At 36.6% G+C, this 20,417-nt stretch overlaps 1 protein-coding gene across 3 annotated transcripts in view; it reads left to right on the forward strand.

Annotated features, from left to right (window-relative positions):
• Positions 1-3,497: 3,497 nt before the first annotated feature.
• Positions 3,498-20,417, forward strand: part of ZNF366 (zinc finger protein 366) — a 38,128-nt gene continuing 21,208 nt past the window's right edge. The window contains exons 1-2 of one of the 3 annotated variants that reach the window (XM_071580794.1): positions 3,498-3,612; positions 19,780-19,849. The gene's annotated coding sequence lies outside the window, so the exon portion shown is untranslated. Of the gene's footprint in view, positions 3,613-4,653; positions 4,853-19,779; positions 19,850-20,417 lie in introns of those variants that run through there. The other 2 variants (XM_071580795.1, XM_071580796.1) reach the window with 2 other exon arrangements.

Raw genomic sequence — 20,417 nt, forward strand, 5'->3', positions numbered from 1 at the left:
GTAGATGAAAGAATTATAAATTTGCCTGCATAAGCACATACTCAACATAACCAAATATTGGCAACCTGACCTATGTTCTCCACAGGCTGCAGAACAGAAGGGTCCTGTAGACTCAGCTGTTAACTCTGGTTGTTTCTGGTCTCATTAGCATTCTGCCAGCTTATTCCTGAACAGTTTGTTGCAAACAGGAAAACACAGAAGAGAGTGACTTATGGAAAACAATTAGGTGTCCCTCAGCTTTTTTGTCTCTGAATGAGAACTGTATTATTTTAACTCAGCTAAAATGCCCCAGGTATATTGTAGACTGAAAGGAAGATATTAATCTTCTTTTTTTCACAGACAGTTCATATACATATGGTTATTGTCCTAAAGCAATCAAGAAAACCAGTAAGTGTTTCTGGATTTTGCCTCTGGCTTCATTTTCTTGGGATAAAGTGGAATACAATTGCTGCTGCAGTTACCTCTGTGTTCTTTCTTATTTTGCTGGATAGGAGCTCATTGATTTTAGCATAGTGAGTGTGTTTATTTCATTTTTATTTTTAACTTATGATAAAGCATCTACTGCTACCATTGGGAAGAGACTGTGAAACAAAATTTATTGCATACTGAAGTAAAAAATGTAAAAAAGAAGAGGAAAAAAAGATAAATAAGGACCTTAACTTCTTAGATGTCAGTCCGATTGAGCATCTAATGTGATCATATTATTCATGCTACTAGAGGAATCTTCCTGGTCCTCAGTAATTACCATGACCATGAACACAAGAATGTTTTTTGAGGCCACTCCTTACAAGACATTATATACTGGACCTGGGAAGAACTTGCACTTGATGTCATTCATTTAACTGCACTGAGGCTGGACTGTATCTTTCTAAATTTGTATCATGGCTTCATTTTGGTAACCACAGAGGGAGAAAAGGTTAAAAAAAACAACTAACCAAACAACCAAAAACCGAAGGCAAACACTTCTTTCAGAAATATGTTCTGAAAGCAGATTAACTTGTCCTTTAAAACTTGGGGAACTATCATAGTGCCATCTCTTATTACTTGATTTTTTTTTTTACTCTAAATATCAGTGATTTTGGTCAGGTTTATTTTTCTCCACAGTCAGTAGTTGCAGAGCCATGACCTTGCAAGGTATTTTTCTGGCATGACAGTGAGAGTTTCAGTGTCTCTTCCTCCTTGGGTTGTGATTTTCTGGCAGTAGATGGGAGGAATTGAGAATAGTAAGAACAGCTCAAGTGCTTCAGTGGTGTCACACTGGGAAGCAAGGTTACTCTACCTGGACTTGGCCAGGGCAACTAAATTAAGTCCTGATCTCTTAGATGGTGGAAAGGCTGCTGACAATGAGACGTGAGACAAGATTTACCAAAGGCAGACCTTACATCTCCTGCTGTCCTTGTTGAAGCAAGGGGCTCCCACAGTCTCCAATCAGAATAGCAAAGTCTCATAATCTACTGAAGATGCTTCATAGATTTTTGGGTTCATCTTCTTAGTTTTGCAATCCTCAAAAAGGGGAAAACTGCTCTTTGAAGAAGTACTGATGAGACTATTAAGCTCTTCTTGGAGGGCTATACAGACTATCACATACCCTCAGTGACCCTCAGTTTGGAATGATCTAAACTTGATCAATATAGGTTTCCAACTACACTTCTGCAATGGCTTTCCAATGGACAGAAAAAAAAAAGCTACATAATGGCAGTCTTCAGGGTCTCATTAGCCTGTTGTGCCTGGCAAATAAATAAATTAAAGTAGTTTAAAAGGCCTGGAATCTGCTACTATCTTCAAGATCTTGAAAACAATTTGGAAACAATTTGAAAACAAAATGATGGGTTTTGAGCTATTGGATTGACTCCACAGGACAACACATTACTTTGGTGTCTTTCCATGCCTCCTTACTTTCCTTGTGCTCAGTATGCACAGGAGATGTATTTAATGAGGGCCTTCACTCCCAAGGCAGAATTAATGACTTCATTTGCAGTACACAACCTAAATGCATTGTATTCTTTGGCTTTTAAAATTCAACCTCCTGTTATGCTTTTGCCCATTTCAGTCCTGGTGATGTATTAAAGCCAGAGATCACTCATAGCATTTGCACTTCTCAGTTAAATAGTGAGGCCCATTATCAAAGATTTCACTCTCTGAATATTAAAATAAAAGCCAAGCAATTTTTTATTATCCAGCCAAATAGTTGTTAGATACCTTCTGAAAATAGCACTGGGAACTACATGAAGGAATATAAGTGCTAAAAGAGCTACTTCCTATATTGGTTTATAGCTTATCAATTTTCGTTTTTGCATAATAAAAGAAATAGTTATCTTTATGGGACAAGTCACTAACTTGTCCTCCCATTAGATTTCAATAACACTGATCCAGTTATTATTACCAGGTCAAAGTCTGGATGCAGAGTGTACAGGATAGGGCCATTTTCCAAGGTGCTTTTTTTTTAATATCTTTCACAGAACTCAACCCTGAATTTCTTGCAGAGAAGCAGCTCCATCTTCAGTACTGCATTACCAAACTAACTAAAACCATAACCACTGTGACAGTGCAAAGGTGTTTGCTGGCAAGAATATTAGAATGGAAAAACTTAACAGGAAAAAAGTCAGCATCTAATGATTATAAGTGACCTTCAGATGACAGATAAAGTTAGGGGAAAAAATACAAGCAAACAAAAACACAGTGGAGCACAATGAACTAAACTTATCCCAAGTACAATTCCAGCCATCTGGCCAGTATCTGCTTGTCAAAATATGTTTAATGGGGAAAGAAAGAAATTAGATATAAAATCTGCACGAGAACATAGCATATTGGTATTATTTGGATAGATCAAGATGCCCTTGGTAATGCCATGCTTTGAGATTAAATACTTGCTAATGCTCCTCCAAAATCAAACTATGATTCTTAACATTTTTTCATCACTTTCATCCCCCTGCTTTTTGTTTGTTGTTTTTTTCCCCACACAGCATTTTATAAACATCCAATGTGCTATTTTCCTGTGATCAGAGTAAAGAGGGGATTTAGGCATTTTTTTACCTATATCACCATGGAAACAAGATCTGTGTATGCATCTACAGTCCCTCTTTCTCTAGAGTAAAAGCTTTCATTATCTGTGCAAGCTTATGGCTAATTGTTCTGCATAAGATATGAGTATCTTATTCCTACTCACTATTTAGGAAATTCATTTCATATAGTTGTGCATAACAGTCTATAAAGAAGGTTTTATGAAGCCAATAATGCAGATACAATACTTGAGGAATTCCTTTTGGATTGGACATATTTATTTTTCCAAACATTTTGTTTGAGAGAAAATGAGATTGCTATCTGCTGTTTCCTTATTTTTTTGCAGGAAAGCAAAGGGTTGTTGACTTCCTCTCCCCTCCCTTCCTTCCTTCTTTCTGAAGGTACTGTACTCATCTGAAAAAAAAAAAGAGAACGAAATTATTGTTCCTGTTCTCTTTCTTAAGTCATTTGAAACATTGTCCCTGGTAGTTTTCTAAGTTTACTGCAATCTCTGAAGTGGGGGGGGGGGAGAAAGAGGGAGAGAGAAAGAGATATTACGAACTTGAGAGCAGGTAGAGTTTAGGGCAAGACTCCTTCCAGCTTCAACAATTGGTAAGTTAAGTAAAATGCTTTTATGGTTAACTCCTTAAAAGTGCAATATATATATATATATATATATATATATGCTTTTGCATTAAGAAAAAGCGTGAATCAGATACGCATTTAACTGACATAAGGATAATAACCATATGCTTTGACAAGCAGTTTATTTATGGTATAGATAACTATAGTCTTTTTTAGATACTTGTGCTAATAGTGTATGGTTTAACCTATGCAGATAGGAAAGTATTTTCCAGTGAGACTGATAATATTCATAATATTATCTGATTTGAATTCTGTGTATATGAATCCTGCTACCAGAGTTGTGTTATGGACTTCACTAACTTTATCCTAACAGCTTCAGAAAGAGTCACTGGACCATTGCTGAAATATAGACAGTAGCTGTGTCATAAGCAAATCAATGTATTTTATTTACTATCTGCCATTTATCCACTGAAGTCTGCTCCAACCCACGAACCTGTGCTATAGTGGGAGAAGAATTACTAGGGTCATTGGGGTTTTTTTCCTTCAAACTGTGCTGTGTTTAGGACATGTTTATCTCTACTCACCTGTGCATATGATTAGTCTAGAAACAGCAACATTTAAGAAGTGGCAAGACAGTTCCCAGTTCTCTCAAGGAAAAAAATACAAATCAAAACAAAAAGTTCATGTTATGTAGTACATAACAACACTGAGACTGATCACCTGTGTCAGCAATAGGATGGACTCAAATGTTCGTCTGTTGTTTGCCTTGTTGTAGACAACAATAGCATTTTTTTTATGTTGGTCATAAAGGTATCAGAACTGGCATGTGAAATGAGTGACTGAATGCAAGAGTTATGATTCAAATATTGAAAGAGGAAAATCCTCTCCTGCACACCTTTGTAGAAGCAGAATGCAGAGGTGAGGGAAGCATTAGGACAGGCATCCATTTCTTTGCAGAAGGAGAGTTGATTATCTTATGATTCAGTATTTCTTCAAGCTGCAGCTCTCTGAAGTGCAGGGTCCTCTTCAGAATGCCCAGAGCCCTGAAAGAGAGGCTACAAATGGTGGGTAGACATGGGAGAGGGCTGGCAGCCCTGGTCCCACCACGATACCTGGGCTGCGCTTCCACTCTGGGACAGCCTTCTGCTTCCACCCCTCCACTGAACCAGCTAGTGGAAAGGACTTTCTGCCCCACTTCATCTGGCATCTTTATGCAAGCTTATCCATAAGAAGGAATGCTCCACCACAGATCCAGCCCAGATTCTGAGTAAGTTGTAGATTTCTTTTGCTTTGGGAGCAGCTTATGGGTTCTGCCAAAACAGAAGGAAATAACTTTTTTCTTGAAATTCTTAGCTTCATATTGCAGCTTGGTCTAATTTGGCAGCAGTTACTATATTTGTTTGGTTATACTTAACCCACAAAGAATCCTCAGCTAATAGCAGGTGTATGCCCGGTGTTGCCATGTAAACTACTTGTCACATCTTTTGCTTGGGATATCTGGGTTTATTTTTATGTGACTACACACTGATTCAAATTAAATAGACAGTCTGGACATCTATTTTGACAGTTACATGTCAAACATCTGGAATACTACTCTGTACTTCAAGTAAGAAGTAGAGGAGTCTCCAAAACATAAAAAAATGCCCCCTCGTAAGCTCTGTATTTGTAGTGGTATTTTGCTCGAACTCCATAATGTTAGCCTGAATTGCAATAACTTGGAAGTTTTGGTCTGGTTGGTTCAGTAGTTCAGTTTGCCATAGAGGTAAGAGCCAGTTCTAGTTTTTAGGTAGATTTTGTTTCTGAAGATGATAAACATTAATGTATTCTTGAATTAGGGCATGCATACAATAAATTCTTTCTCTCATACATTGTCAGAAATACATCAATAAGAGCATGTGTGTTCAAAAATGTAGTAGGTGACAAAAAGAAGTACAAATTATTTTAAAACTCAGCCTCCAATAATGAGCACAGAGAAAGAGCTTTTTTAAAGGAATGTCCAATAATATAACAGTTAAAAATAGACCTTGAATTTTGAACTCCATTCTTAGATTTTACCTATTGGCTTTTATTTTCCTTCTAATAATACAACTTTGCAATCATTTGAAATTAATTCATTTTCACTTTGTGTAATTTATTGTTGGGGCAACTCTAACATGATTTAGTATAACAGGAATCTGTAACAGAACTAATATCTTTTTTGAGGTATCAAGAAGCTGATTTTTTGGTTGACGTTATATTTATCCCACATTTCTGAGATGTTTACAAGAAGAGAAAGGTGTAGTCTGAATCTGGATTGAGTGCAGATTTACTACCATTTTACACCACAAATTATATATTTCTGAAATGATTTTCTGGCTAGTCACTTCAACGTTGTAAAAAATATTGACACAACAAACCAAGAATAAAAAGAGATAAGTTGCTTTTCTTTTGCTTAAAGTCTTATTGCTTCTGTTGCTAAGTGCCATACTTATGTATATAGCATAAATATGTGTATGGATTTTCCCAGAGAATTATTTAAAGCCATTATTTCCATTTGATTTATTCTCACATATAATGAAAAAAAATGCAGGGAAATTTTGCCTTTGTTCAGAAATAGAAAAATAAAACTATGCAACTAATGGCAAAGATGTTGCAGCAATAGGTTTTAGCCTGTGGGAATCCCAAGTTAACATATATGATTCAAACAGCATAGAAACTGAGAGAAGTCTTTATGTAAAAGTTGATTGCCTTTTTATTTTTAGGCCCAGCTTCATTAATGGTGAATAGCATTGGCAGTGGGAGTTCTGGATGCAGAATAGTAGCATCCTAGTAACATTTTGGCATCTCTAATGTAGAGGGTTTGACCAGAAGATAATGTGAATCTTTGAATCTTAAGGAGATTTGGTCTTGTGTTTGGGGTTTTTGTTTGTTTGGTTTGGGGTTTTGTTTGCTTGGTTTTGGTTTTTTGTTTTGTTTTGTGTGTGTGTGTGTGTGTGCTAATTATTTTTTAGTCTTTTAAACAAGGTCATCAATAAGAACCTTGCCTTAAGACTATCTGGATGGAGAGCAGATACTGGTGATCTGAAAAATGTGATGTGTATCTTACAGATAAATATTGTAACATGTCTTTAAGGTGCTGTTTGTAGTAGTGGCAAACAGATATACAGGATTTAGAATGGGATAGGCACAAGGGGATGAAACATGATAGCAAACACAAGAGAAGGCTAATATATAGATGCAGAAGAGCATGGATTACCACAGATAATGTTTAAGTTGTTTCCCATCTTTGAAATTGCTATGGTGCAGCAAAATCTGGATGGACCACTCCACTCTGTTAAACATGTCAGCAGAACAGCACCATGAGAAACAAAAGCAGTTAAGGCTGCAAAAACGTTTTAGGGTTTTTCTATGGCTGTGGTTTAAGGACACAAATGAGGCAATGGTGTGTAAGGAAACATCTTATTAGTTGACAAAAAATAATCCATAGCTTCTGAGCACTAATATATGTTCCTCAGTAGCAACTCATGCAATGAAGCGAACTGCTCGTTCAGATAGACCTTTTAAGTGCTGTCAGATTGCTATGGATAATTTTAAAATTATTCATTTGTTTTATGGACTCATATCCTACTCTATTTTTAGAAAGAGATCACATGTTCAAACAGTTATTTTCTTCTTAAGTGCAGTTGTTTTTCACATTCTAGTTTATTATATCAGAAGATCCCTGTAAAGGACTAAATGTCATCTTGGAGAAGGCAAAATAGCACCAAGCCCTTAAAAAGAAAGAAATGTCTGCAAAAAAAACCCTCCAAAAAACAACAAAAAACCAAAACAAACCAAAACAAAAAAACCCAAACCACCAAAAAACAAAAACCACCCAACAAACAAGTAAAAAAACCAACCAAACAAAATTTACTAGGGATTATCTTTTTTCTGCTTAAAGGCAGATATTCTGAGACTGAGACCACAGCTTTCCATTGCTGTAAGAATGCAGAGGCATTTTATTGCTGATATTCAGATTTTTATCCACTGAAGAGGCCTAAGTTAGTGCGCAACAGTTTTAAAACATACATTGAATGCATGCTGGATGTCTGGGTTTTGTTTTTATCTATCAAGCAAGGATTAGTCCTTCTTAATTGGCTTCTGAAATACTAATAATCCAATGAAAAATACTGCTTAGTGTTTGCTTTAGTTTCTTCCAACCTTAGTACATTTTTTACTTGCTTCTGTAAAACAAATGGTTTTATACAAGCATTACTCTGCTCTTGATAAGCAAAAAGCAGTGCTTTCTGTCTAAACCAAAACCACAGCACATTAAGTACTGTAAAAACTTCTAATGTTACTGATGGTAAATAAGCTAAGTAATCATATAGTAAAACAAAATATTTGTGTGCTCTGGAGTTTATGGGGAGAAATCATGTGAATAATTGCACTTTTTTAAACTTTCATTTCTTATTTCCTGCTTTTTATGTTAGGAGAAAACCCCCATTATTAATTATTTGAATGAAGGATGAAAGAAACATCCGATTTTTAATTTCTCTTCCCTCCCTCTTTTACTGTGACACCTAAAACACAGAGACATTTTTCTTTCTATTTTGTGGGTATTCATGAATTCATCTGATTTAAAGGAAAAAGCTCAGCATAAAAAGTTTCTTGAAAACATATTTTCCCCTTAAAAATATAAAAGTGATAACACACAACTTTTCATCTTCATATGCTCATTAGCAGCACTAGAATTCACAGAACACTGAAAAATATAAATGTTATTGAATCTGAAGATTCATTTAGTTACAAAAAGCTACAAGGTAAACTGAGTCTCTTACACTGATAGTATCACCTTTCGCTAACAAATTAGAGACTGGTACAACAGATTTGAAATTGAAAGCAAGGCTATGAGAAGGGTCATACATTTTTAGTTGTTTTTCTCAGATGATGCTAGGAGGAATACTAATACAGAGCAAACATGCATTATCCACACAGTCCTCTTCTGGAGGACTGATGAGGAGCAGAAACCACCAAATTTTCCTACATGGAGGAATTTTGAAGCATGGTATTCCCAGAATGGAGGAGCAGGTGTGGTGGCTCTGGGATCACAAAATCATGGAATATTCTGAACAGGAAGGGACCGATAAGGATCTTCAAGCCCAGCTCTTAAGTGAGTGGCCCATATGAGGATCAAACCCACAACTATGGTGTCATTAACAATGTTTTCTAAACAAGTAAGCTGATCTCAGGGATGGACGCATGTGGCTTTGACCCTGCTTGGGGGGGAGCAGCTTGTTCTGGCAGCAGCACCTCTGGCAAGCCACAAGTGTGTTCACTGTGAAGGGCAAGATAACTTCCAGTCTCCCTCTCCGCTACTTTGTTGCTATTCCTGACTGTGCAAGACTTGCTTATACTTTACTCTTCCCTGTTTAGGCTTGCAATGTAACTCTTAGACTTTTTTTGCAGTGATGAAAGTCCTTCTGTTCGGGAAGGGCTCTGGGCTGCATCTATCACTGAAGACTTTGTAAACTGGGAAGCGCATGTTCTCTTACCAACATGCAACATACTGCATTTAACCAAGATTATATCCACTCCAAAGATACCCAAGAGCATATCGGAATACAGTTTAAGGTTCAGTTGTTTCCCTGAGCTGCTTTCCAAAATACCTAGTATTTCAGCTTGATGCTTTCACTTCAGGTAAAAATTATTTGAAGCCATTATTTGAAGACAATCTGTCATGCAGTCCTTTCTGGTAACATTGTTTTTTCACTTGTCTCCTTTTTCTTAAAAGTATTTAGAGTACATGTGTAATGAAAACTATATCAGGAGGTGAAAAGGGAAGGGATGAGCCAGTTTTAGAGCATCTATTAGCTTCTAAGGAAGAGCAGAAATTGTTTGAACCACCTGGTAAGCACCAGCCCACACTGGGTCAGCTCCTTAGTGCAGATTTCTGAAGCTGTCAAGATCATTCTGTATTTGTCCAAAACTATAGTCCTCTGATAGGAATTCCAGAAAACTGTAGAGGACTTCCTGGAAGAACAAGCTGACAAAAATATGCTCACAGGTTCATTGGAAGTTAAACCCATCCATTTATAAAGGTGTAGGAAAATACGTTTTTTCCAGAGCACCATTGCAAGGAATTGCACCAGTGTGAATGTTATATCAATGAGTTTTTCTGCATAATGCTGTACTCACAATATGAAATCACCAAGACTTCCAGATTGTATGTCTGTAGGAAGCATTTTGTCAGGATGCTACAGGAGCAATCGCATACATCACCAACTCCTCTTTCCTCTGCCAGAAAAATAGAAATACTAATTAAAGACCTTTGATTCCAAATACATTAAGTGATTAGTTTCATGTCCCACAGAAAGTGAACCCCACCTAAATTTCAGGCATAGATAAAGAACATCATTGGATGTCACAGATATCACTGGATTCTGCAGGCAAATGTTCAGTACTCAAGATTCACTCTAATGACTTGCAGTGAGGATTTTCACTGATTTGTTCGCTACTAAAAATACATGAACAAGCTGCCAGTGGAAGGCACTGAATGTGGTTAGGAGAGTAAGTCATAACAAAATTCAGTGGGTAATGTCCTCCTGCCCACAGCACAGCCAAACCTGCTATTTCTTCCAAAACACAGTAGTAATTAATTTGTCCACATTTTCATATGTGATACTTGCTTTTTTCCAGGGAAAAATCCAAGGTAGAATGACTGGGAGTGGGAGATTACTTGAATGGTTAGAGAGAGTTATATTAATGTGTAAGGTGTTCTTTTACAGAACTTTATTTCATAGTGCTGGATGGCCATTCTTAATCATGGCGTCATGGTGTAGAGTCAAAGTGATTTGATGAGGTTTTTTGGTTTCCTTTTTTCTTGTGATGAAAATTGGAACCAAGTTAGTACCCAGAACAAGTCTTTATTGTCATCCACCATGATGGATTAGTACTAGAGTGGTTTGGGAAATGTTTAGAATCTCAGATTTCAAACTGTATTGAGTTTCTTCTCACTCTTTTGGTTTAGTTTGGTTTGATTGTTGTTTTTTTTTCCTTCTTTGGCAAAAACTAATTTCTTGTTTGTTTGTAACTCTAGTCTCTGTTCCAGTATCTGCTGATAACACTTGGCTAAGTCTGAGCTGTCATTCCGACTCCATATGCTAGTTTATTGAGTTCAGTAAAATCAGCATTTTGAATCTGTTTCAGCTTAAAATAATTAACCACAAGATTTTTTTCCTGTATTTACCACAGGAATTTGTTTTCCAATTGATGAAAATCACGGAAATGAGATAAAATTTGTTTTGAATTTCAGATTTGCCACAAACTAATGCTTATTTTTAATGCTTTCTGGAAATAAACAGAACAATTTAAACCAATATGCAGGATTCATTTTGGTGATCAGAGAGGGAAAGTATTTGTTTTGTGCTGTTCAGTCAAAGAGAAAGTTCAAGTTTGGCATCACAACTGAAGGGCAAAGCCAGAGAGAAAGATATCTTACATTACTTCCTTGCAGACACTTCATATGATCAATCAATCAATAAATCATTCTATGAACACATTTCAGACTTATAAAAAATGAGCCTTCATTGAATGAAATTGTGAGATGTATGTGAAAGTGATTTTTCTGGACAATAAATGTATATTCAGCAGCATTTCAATGTTTTAACACAGATTTTATTGCTCTGGCAGTCTAGAAAGCAGAACTCCCTAATCACAGTACAGATATATCAGAAGAATTTTCCCCTAATGCCCCAGTATTTTGCCTTAAGAGACATTTTAAAGTCTGTCTCATTGCTTATGATCCTCATTTATTTCTTGTTGGGTCTCAACAAAATAAACACAGTTGTGCCCTAGGAGTAGCACTGTGATGTCTAATTTCTTTACCATGCTTCCTATTGTACTTAGGTTCAGAGGGAAATATATGTCATTACTAAGCCAGCCTAATTACAAGGGGGTAATGGAGGTTAATAAGGATTAATCAGTCTTTTCAGCCAAGCAGTTTTCCCAGCAAGAGGTCTGCTCAGACTTCAACTGAAATAAAATTTATTCATATTTTCTAAATATAAATATAGATATATATATGTCTGTCAGTTTCTGGATTAAATCTTCGTCTTTTTGTTCTTTTAGGATATAACATGTCTTACCAGAACACACAATACCTACCACTATAGGTTTTAAATTGTATGAAATAAGGAATTAAGCACAAAACAAATACAAAAACAAATACAGAAAACCAGTGGTCATGCTGAAGACTATTAATACTCTGCTGTGTTTAAAAAAACCTAGATTTTCAATAAATCTTGTTGTGTTTTGGAAACTTTATATGAAATCTCTCCTATACAATCTTCTCCCTTGGCTTTTCTCCAGGTATGTGTGCACAGTTTACCTGGTACTTTGTCTTTTGAGATTCATGCAGTGCCCAGAATATGCAATTTTTGAGGTACATGCAATAATTGCTAATAGAGAGAACCAAGAGGCTGGCTTGAAGAACCAAGCTGAAGGTGGCCCTTAGCTACCCTTTAAGATAACAGAGATGGGAGGAGAACAGATCATCTCTCTGGCCTCTGTATAGGTGGTAAGGACACTGGGACTACAGTAAGAAGGAAAGCTCAATGTATTTCCTTTTTAAAGGTCATGAATGCCAGTGGAAGGTTTGCTTTAAAAACAGCAGCCCAAGTAGGACAGCACGAGTGTTATGGAAGGGAATGCTTTTTGATTATTTTAATTTTGGATGAGCTGCATAGCTCCATTATTTTTCTTAATACACTGTACAGCCTGAAACCTCTCTGTTTTGTTTGTAGTGTTGATTGATTATGCATCATATGTGGAAAGATTATACCCAAATTGTTCTTTGAGGACTCCACACTCTATTAAACGTCACTGTTTTACTACCAGATCCTTCCTAATATTTATATTATTTATTTGTTCTTCTGTTTACCCTGTCTCTTATAATACTTATATGATAAGAAAAAAGTCCTAAAGATTCACTAATGTTATTTGATAATTTTCCAGAGGAAAAACTATTTAATACGTAAGAATTCTGTGGTGCAAGAAAAGTACTATTTTAATTTGCAGTGGCAGATATGGGATAGACAGGAACTGGGGATAGAGTGATCGGACTTCTATAAACAGTGATTAAGGTGACTCCACATACTTTATAAAGGCAGGGACACATTTGTGGTTCCAGCCTATGACATGAAAGCTCCTTATCCACTTAAGAAAAGGAAGAAATTTTTCTAATTGCCATCTCCTCATAACTGTCAAATACCAAGGCTTGTTCTCAGCTACACCCCAGATTTTCCATGATTGTTCAATACAACACAGATGATGCCAGAGAAAGAATTAAGTAATTTGCTTAGGATGAATTTTTTAATTGTGTAACTAACTGAGGTGGCCAATTCACCATTAATTCCAATGCCTAGTGAGGTCAGGATCAAGTTTGATTTCCAGTTGTCTGCTGGTACCTGTTAAAATTTGTGCATTTGAAACTGCTGCTTCATGTGCTCCAAATGTCACCATCAGGGTCTGAACCATGTGAGACCTGAACTTTGGGCAGGGACTGGAAACACCAATGCCCAAATGCTCTTGGGGACTCAGTCCTGTAAGAATACTTATATGTAACTGAATATACACTGATGACATCAAATTTAGAGCAAAATATAACAGCTACAAATAGGAGACTGATTCATTTGTCTCCCCTCTTCTGAGGAGTTTGGACACACATCTCTACCTTCTTAAGGGAGTGTCCTACCTGAAGCCTCATGTTTTTTGTCTGGAGCCAGACCTTTAGATAGACAGAAGTGCAAGTGCTAAGGGGCAGGGAGCAGAGAGAAGTCAGATATGGTTTTTAAGGGCTGCAAACTCCATCCTTCTAGAGAGAGATCTGGACTCCTCACTGGTGCCCCTTCTTCAGGTTTTTTGAAATTTTGAGTCACTTCATCATCATGAGTGATTGCATTTATAGCTTGGCTATGGTGTCAAGCTTCTTCCAGTTCATTCTCCTTATAATCCCTTCTCCCCAGTGCCAAAGGTCCAGAAAGAGGCACTGAGGATCCAGTATGGGTGAGTGCCATTTCTTAAGGTACATCCTCATTTTAAACTCAGACCTGTACTTATTTCCTGGGTAACAACTCTTGGCATTCAGCCTTCCATTTCAGTTTTATTTTCCAGCCATGTGTAATTAGTCTGAAAATTAGTCTAATACAATTTCTTGTTGACATGAACATGGGAGCACCTTCAAACACAGCCCACTGTCACACACTGGTTAGCCTTCTTGAGGCAGTAGTTCACCCTTGCATATCCTCCAAATTTCTATTCAGAATATGAATGCATTTTACTTCCTGGTTTTGGTGGGGAAAAAGAAAAAAGAGAGGAATTATACATTTAAGAACCCTAACCAACAGGGATTATGCAGTCAAAGGGTTATAGGCAAAAATCTTCAGCGAGAAAATAATGATTACTAAAGATGGGACAAATGGCTACAGGAGAGGCTCAGCTGTTCAGGGAATTGGTGGGGAGATGGAAAACATGGTATATGCAAAATAATCTACAGTTCACCTGGGCTTCAGTGGACTTTAACGAAAAGAAATAGAAGTTCTTCAGGTAAAGATAGATTGAGAAGAAGCGTATGTGGGCATACCTCCTCCTGCTCAGTCCAGATGTCACTGCCCTGGCTCCTCTCTAAATCTCTGCAGGTACAAGGCCTTCCACCAAACCATTCAGTGGTATCTCACTTCCTCAAGACACAGTACCTAACTATGTATGTTGCTCAGCTCACAAGAAACAGTTCTTTGCCTTTTAATCTTAAGTAACTTTTATCCACATCCATCCTTTATGGCATAAGAAAAAGTCAGAATACAACATCTTTGGTTCAGGGAAGCTCTGAGCCACAGACCTGAAGACCTGTCTAAAGACCATGCTGTAAAGTTGATGTGATACTCCATCATGTTTCTTATATTCACAAACCCAATATTTTGAGTTAGCTACACCGCTAGCCTGAGCTGATAAGTATGGTTTTACAACCTCCTGTGCCTCACCAGCAGCTGTTTCAGGCTGTGCTTAGTAAGTTTCTGTGGAGAAATAGATAAAGGCAAGAGGCTGGGTCAGATTTCACACCCCTGCTGTGGAAGAGGTGAGGCAGGCCTGCATTGTGGACAAACGGGTAGAGGTTTGCCAGTGAATAGTACCCCTGTCCCTTCCTCCTCACTCCAAAGCAGCCTTGAATTCCATGTTGGTTTCAGCAAATCAGGTAGACAGAGATGCTCAGCTGAGGACAAATAATCTCTGTTCTCTTACACACTTTTAGGCCAGATAATTTGCTTTGCCTTGTAGGCTCCCACCATGCTTAGTGTGATACGGGGTAACTTTGTGTGAACAGCTAACACTTCAGAGCCTATGGACTTCACATCCACTTCATTATGCAGGTTGTCTATGTGCTGATGAACATTTTAACCAGCAGAAAAGGGAAGTAGAGAGGGATTGAACAACAGATGGAATACAGAAATGAAGAAGGAAGGACACATAAGAGAAAAACTAAGAAAATTCATAAAGAGGAAGAAAAAAATGGAGAAAGGAGGATAACAAGAAGAGAAATAAAGAACCAAAATAGTAGTGAGCCTAAACTGTACTCAAAAACCACTTTGTACATACCCTAAAATGACTAGAGAGGTCCATAAGGCTCAAGTACTGCTAAGGTCATTGCCAGTAGGACCCAAGAGTAGATGGTCAGGGGTTAATCCAGCCATACTGCTCTGTGACCTTCATCCATTGTCTTGTTAGGCAACAGAAGAGCAGTGAGAATGACAGCAAAGGTTTCCCTAAAGTAAGGACAGAACATACATAAAAACAACAGTAGGGATAGCAAAACATTTTGCTAAACTGACTACACAGAATTCACAGTGGAAAGGAGAAATACATTTGCAGCTAACTCAGTAGTTTGTTTGTTTGTTTGTTTGTGTGTTTGTTTTTTAAATCTAATTAACGCAACCATTGGAAAGCAAATATAGTAGGACTGCTCCAGGCTTTCAGCAGAGGAAATCTCAAAATCGAATTTAATACTTTCAATAATTACTGAAACAAAAATGATCTGTAAGTTTTGGAAAAGTGAAAGTGAGTTCATTTTTATACTATTTTAAAGCAATTTCTCTATAACAATGAATACCAAACTAACTATACTCCTGTGAAAGTGCTCATAGTTCTTGGTCTCTAAAATAGAGTACCAAACCAAGTTACACACATGTCCAAAATGATTTCAAAAGCTAGTTTATAGGCAGTACAGGAAAGCAGTACAGGAAAACAGTACAGGTGTGCTTTCCAAACTTCTGTGTTTCCCAGCTAAAATAAACAGGAATTATGCGAACTGAGATGTCAAAATCTGGCAATAGCCGAGACAATGAAGGGAGACTACTGCACAGTTTTCTGAGAGAAGACCAATTTCTTTATGTTAGTGACATCTCCCAGACTATATTAATGTAGCCACACTTTATAGGAAGCCCTTATAGCATAAGGAATATCTAAAATGTTTGAAATCCATACATGAGGCAAGGAAGGCACAAAACAGTAAATGAAGAAAAAAAATTATTTAATAAAATAAAATCTCTTTGAGAGTTCATTGCTTCTTTCGCCTGTTTACTGTGTCACATTAATCTGTCACATTTTTTCAAACAACTAAGAGTCTTTGGTGTGTGATTGTATGATTTCCATTAAGTTTTTCTGCAAATGTTATCACCTGTTAGCACACCTTCTGAGAATGTAAGCATTTTTTTAATTTGGTTGTGGGTTTATCTGTCATTGGACAGCAGAACACATAACAGAAAACATTGTGAGAATTACTTTCAGACTTCATTGAAAGTCTACCCATAAGCCTTAACAAGCCCTGATTATGCTCCTGGAAGAATTACAGATGTTATTACTTTTCCTTTACCAAGCATTTACTGAGAAAAACCCCCACATTTCTTGATGGAAAGAAGAAGTTTCATCCTGAAGCCTGATACCAGCAGATGAAAGTAATTTCCCAGGGAGAAGTGAAAAGACAGCAAGGTCCTTAGTACTATCATGCTAATGTAGGAACAAAAAACCTGATCTGATCCACTTCTCATTTTCAGTCATTCCAGGTAATTTTCATGAAGAATTGTTTCTTTGTTTCCAATTCTATTAGTGATGGAAATCCAAAAAGGGAAGAGGGATATTTATGGCAATATCTGTAACTTGATAGTGTTCTCCATTTAAACAGGCATATATCTCACAAAAAGCATGGGGCAAGAAGACGTATATCAGTGGACAATTAAGCTAATGGTTAAATCATGGACTTCTTTTGACGCCAGGTCAACATGTATGTCCGAGTGAGAAAGCAAGTATTTATAGAAGTGGTGTTAAAAAAAGATTTAACTAAACTTAACGACCGTTATTCACAGCTCAGGCTTGTTTTTCTAAAGGCTTCCACAACATTTGTGTCTCCCTACTCAGTATCTGCACTTACTGATTTTGGATACTTTCCCTAAATCCGTATTTATTTTTATAAGGTAGTCCAAATTTTTGTCTTCTCTCAGCTCCAGACTGTAGTGGAAAAAATGTTCTCTTCATTTAAAATGTAATTAATCATTTGGGTTAGCTTCAAATACTGTAGTGTAAAGACTTCAAGGCTGATTTGTGTGTCTTAACATATAGTTAGTTTGTATGTAACATGCACATAGTGTATATACTCAATAGAATATATTAATGTACACTCATTATATGATTTTTCAAAATTTTGTGTTGAAATGTAGATATTTGCCTGGAAAACACGGATGGAAAAGACCTCTTGCATGGACCACTCTAAAGAATAGAATAATAGGGTTGACACTGATTTTAGATGTGGGTTTGAACATGATCTTTTACCTTCTGTCGAAAAGGGTTCATGCTGCTATTGAAGGAAAATAGTAAGGAAAATTGTAAGGAGGGATCAGACGTGGACTAACTGAAAATATTTGATTGGCTGTAATGGATATATTTATATTTGTACAGGTAGTCTTGGTATTTTCAAGGGCTGATAAATAACTCAAAGCAGTGTAGATTCAGTAGAGAGCACTTCTTCACTGATGAAATGAAATGAATTCATCTTAGTAGAATTCTTTTGTCAGATCCTGAGATAGATGTAAGTTTTGCATAAATAGCAAATGAGAGAAAACTACATAAATTATTTTGTGCTTAGTTCAACAGCTGTATGACTGAATACATTTTAAACCAAAACATATTTGGAAGTACAGTCTGAGAGCCCATTAAACCTATTGCAGACAAAAAGCAGTGTTTGAAAAAAATCCAGTTGGTGGTTCAATGAGGCTGAAGCTCACCAACTGCTCAACTCAAGAAATGTAGTAGTGTTCAATTTGCCAGGAATCCTTCCTATATCCAATACAAACAGCTGTTAGTTTTCATCCTTTCCTTATAGATGCCAGTATTTCAGGCCTCAAGAGGAGAGCAAAAATGCAACCTTACAGGACATTTACAGATTACAGAACTTTACAGTCTTACAGAACTTTCTACAGTTCCACATGTTCAATTAAATATGGCATTTCTCTTCCAGTCAAGAGAAGCTGTTTAGCCTTTTCAGCCACCTTTAGACTTCCTCCACATTCTTCTGCTTCACCTTCTTCTGAACAAGCAAATACAAGTCCAAACCTCATATCAAAGTAACCCATTTCCCTTTGTGATAGGGTATATATCACTTTTTCTCATCTTGGTCTCATTCTTGGTTTTATGGCCGTGTTGCCCAAGAGCAAAATCAGAACAGTAGTAGTCAGTATTAAACTCTGAGAAACTTCACAACTTCACATTTTTATGGCTGAACACATTATTACTCTACAGACAAAAGGCACTTTCATACAGGAAGCATATCTTGGTTCTACTGAGGTCTAAAGAAAATTTGCTGTTGACTCCAGTGCAGAATATTAACCGGGTGCTGCAACAATGCATATCCTTGTAGAGTGAATAGTGGCATGTATATGCATTTTTTAATCCTTTGTCTGTAGAAATGAGTGGACATGAGAAAGTATATGGTGATTCATATTCTGTATTAAACTCTCTTCCTTTTTCATGGATGCTGACAACATTATTAGCTGCTGCATAGATATTCTGTTTTGGAAATACCTACTTTTCCTATTTTGAAAGGACAGGAAGAGCTAGTTAGTGGTTCTATTTTTCAAAATAGTTTATTTCCAAATATACTTATTTACACAAAGAAAGAAACTGTGAGAATACTTGCCTCTTCTTAAGAAATTGACTTTTTAATAAGCTCTGGAGTGCAAGGTTTAGCAGCGGTGTTATTGTTGTTGTAATGGTTTAAGTGCCAATACAACACAGAAATCTCTGTCTCAGTGAAATTTCCAGACCAAATTTTCAAAATCTTGAAGCTGAAATGCTACCAATAAAAGCTAGAATTTTTGATGACCATCCAATGTTTAGAATCACATTACATAGCACTACATTTTAAATACAAAGTTCTGTAGAAATAAAGATGTTTTAAAGTGTTTGTATAGGCAAAACAGAAGGTCTCTAGGTGATGTTTAAATGTAAAAACATTTAAATTAAAATAAATATAACATTAACAACAATTATTGATAATAACTGTAATAATAATAGTAATTATTATTATTATTCACACCCATCCTCCAGATTTGCTGTTGACTATTAAAATGGGATCAGCAACTGCAGAGTTAGATAGGAAAAAAGTATGTGAAACTGTGTTAAAAACTTTAAAATTCTCTATTGAAGTTATTTAAAGAAGGGTCTCCTCTCATTTCACAGAATAGTCTGAGTTGAAAGGGACTCACAAGGACAATTGAGTCCAACTCTTAAGTGAATGGCCCATCCAGGTTCAGCCCCACAACCTTGCTGTTATTAGCACTATGCCCTAACCAACTGAGTTAATCTTAGGCTTTATGTAACTTAACTATTTCTTGCATGGTGGTGCAATCTCTCATCCCTTCTATTATTTCATCAGAACTCATGCTTTTACAGAATTAAGTTCTGGACAAGGTTATCATGCCTCCATTCAAATTAGCAAGACTTTGCTATCAGAATGAAAGAAGAAAGAATTAACATATACATTATAGGGGTTTGCAGATTTAAGGGGAAAAAATAAAGCAGCAGGATGATCAATATTTAGACTTCCTTTCCTTTTGCATGGTCTTGTGTTGGATTACATAGCACCTCTGTGATTGTGCTGTTGATTGACTACTTAAACCCTTTCCTTTGTAGGCTTGCTGCTGTGAGACATGTAGCTGTGGACAGTGGAAAAATCCCATATGTTCAGTGAAAGCACTCAAAGGTTAGTATTGCTAGGAAATTACTTCTTTCTAGTAATTTCAAGTAGTTCTACAGTCTCTGCCATAACTCTGTATTCCAGAAAAAATGAAACTTTGCAGAAAATAGGCTGTGCAAGAAGGGAGTTACTGGTAGACTAGAGACAAGAGAGCAATTAGACAAAACTCACTGCCATTTCTGTGTATTTTTGGCAGCATTTCAATAATCCAACAAAAGCAGTGAATAATATAGCTGATTCTCAAATGCTATGGGCCTTCTTAAGAGTTTTATACCCATATTAGTGATAAATAATCAGATACATTGAAAGATATTTCAGGGATGAACCAAGGAAGGAAAAAATTTGCTCTAGAAGCGCATTTCATGTTCAAATTTTGTGAGTTTAACTTTGTTAAAATTTATTTTTATAAAAAGTTTTTTTCTTTTGGAAAGAAGTGAAGGATTTTTCCATATTCGGAGGATTTCATTGTTGTTCTCCCTTTTTAATAAGTCAAACCTTCGTACCCAAAAACTATTTAAGACCTAATCGTTCCTTATTTTGATCATGGAGTTAGGATGACAAGGAAACATAGTAG

Source organism: Pithys albifrons, chromosome Z, assembly GCF_047495875.1.
Source record: "Pithys albifrons albifrons isolate INPA30051 chromosome Z, PitAlb_v1, whole genome shotgun sequence".
Lineage (NCBI taxonomy): Eukaryota > Metazoa > Chordata > Aves > Passeriformes > Thamnophilidae > Pithys > Pithys albifrons.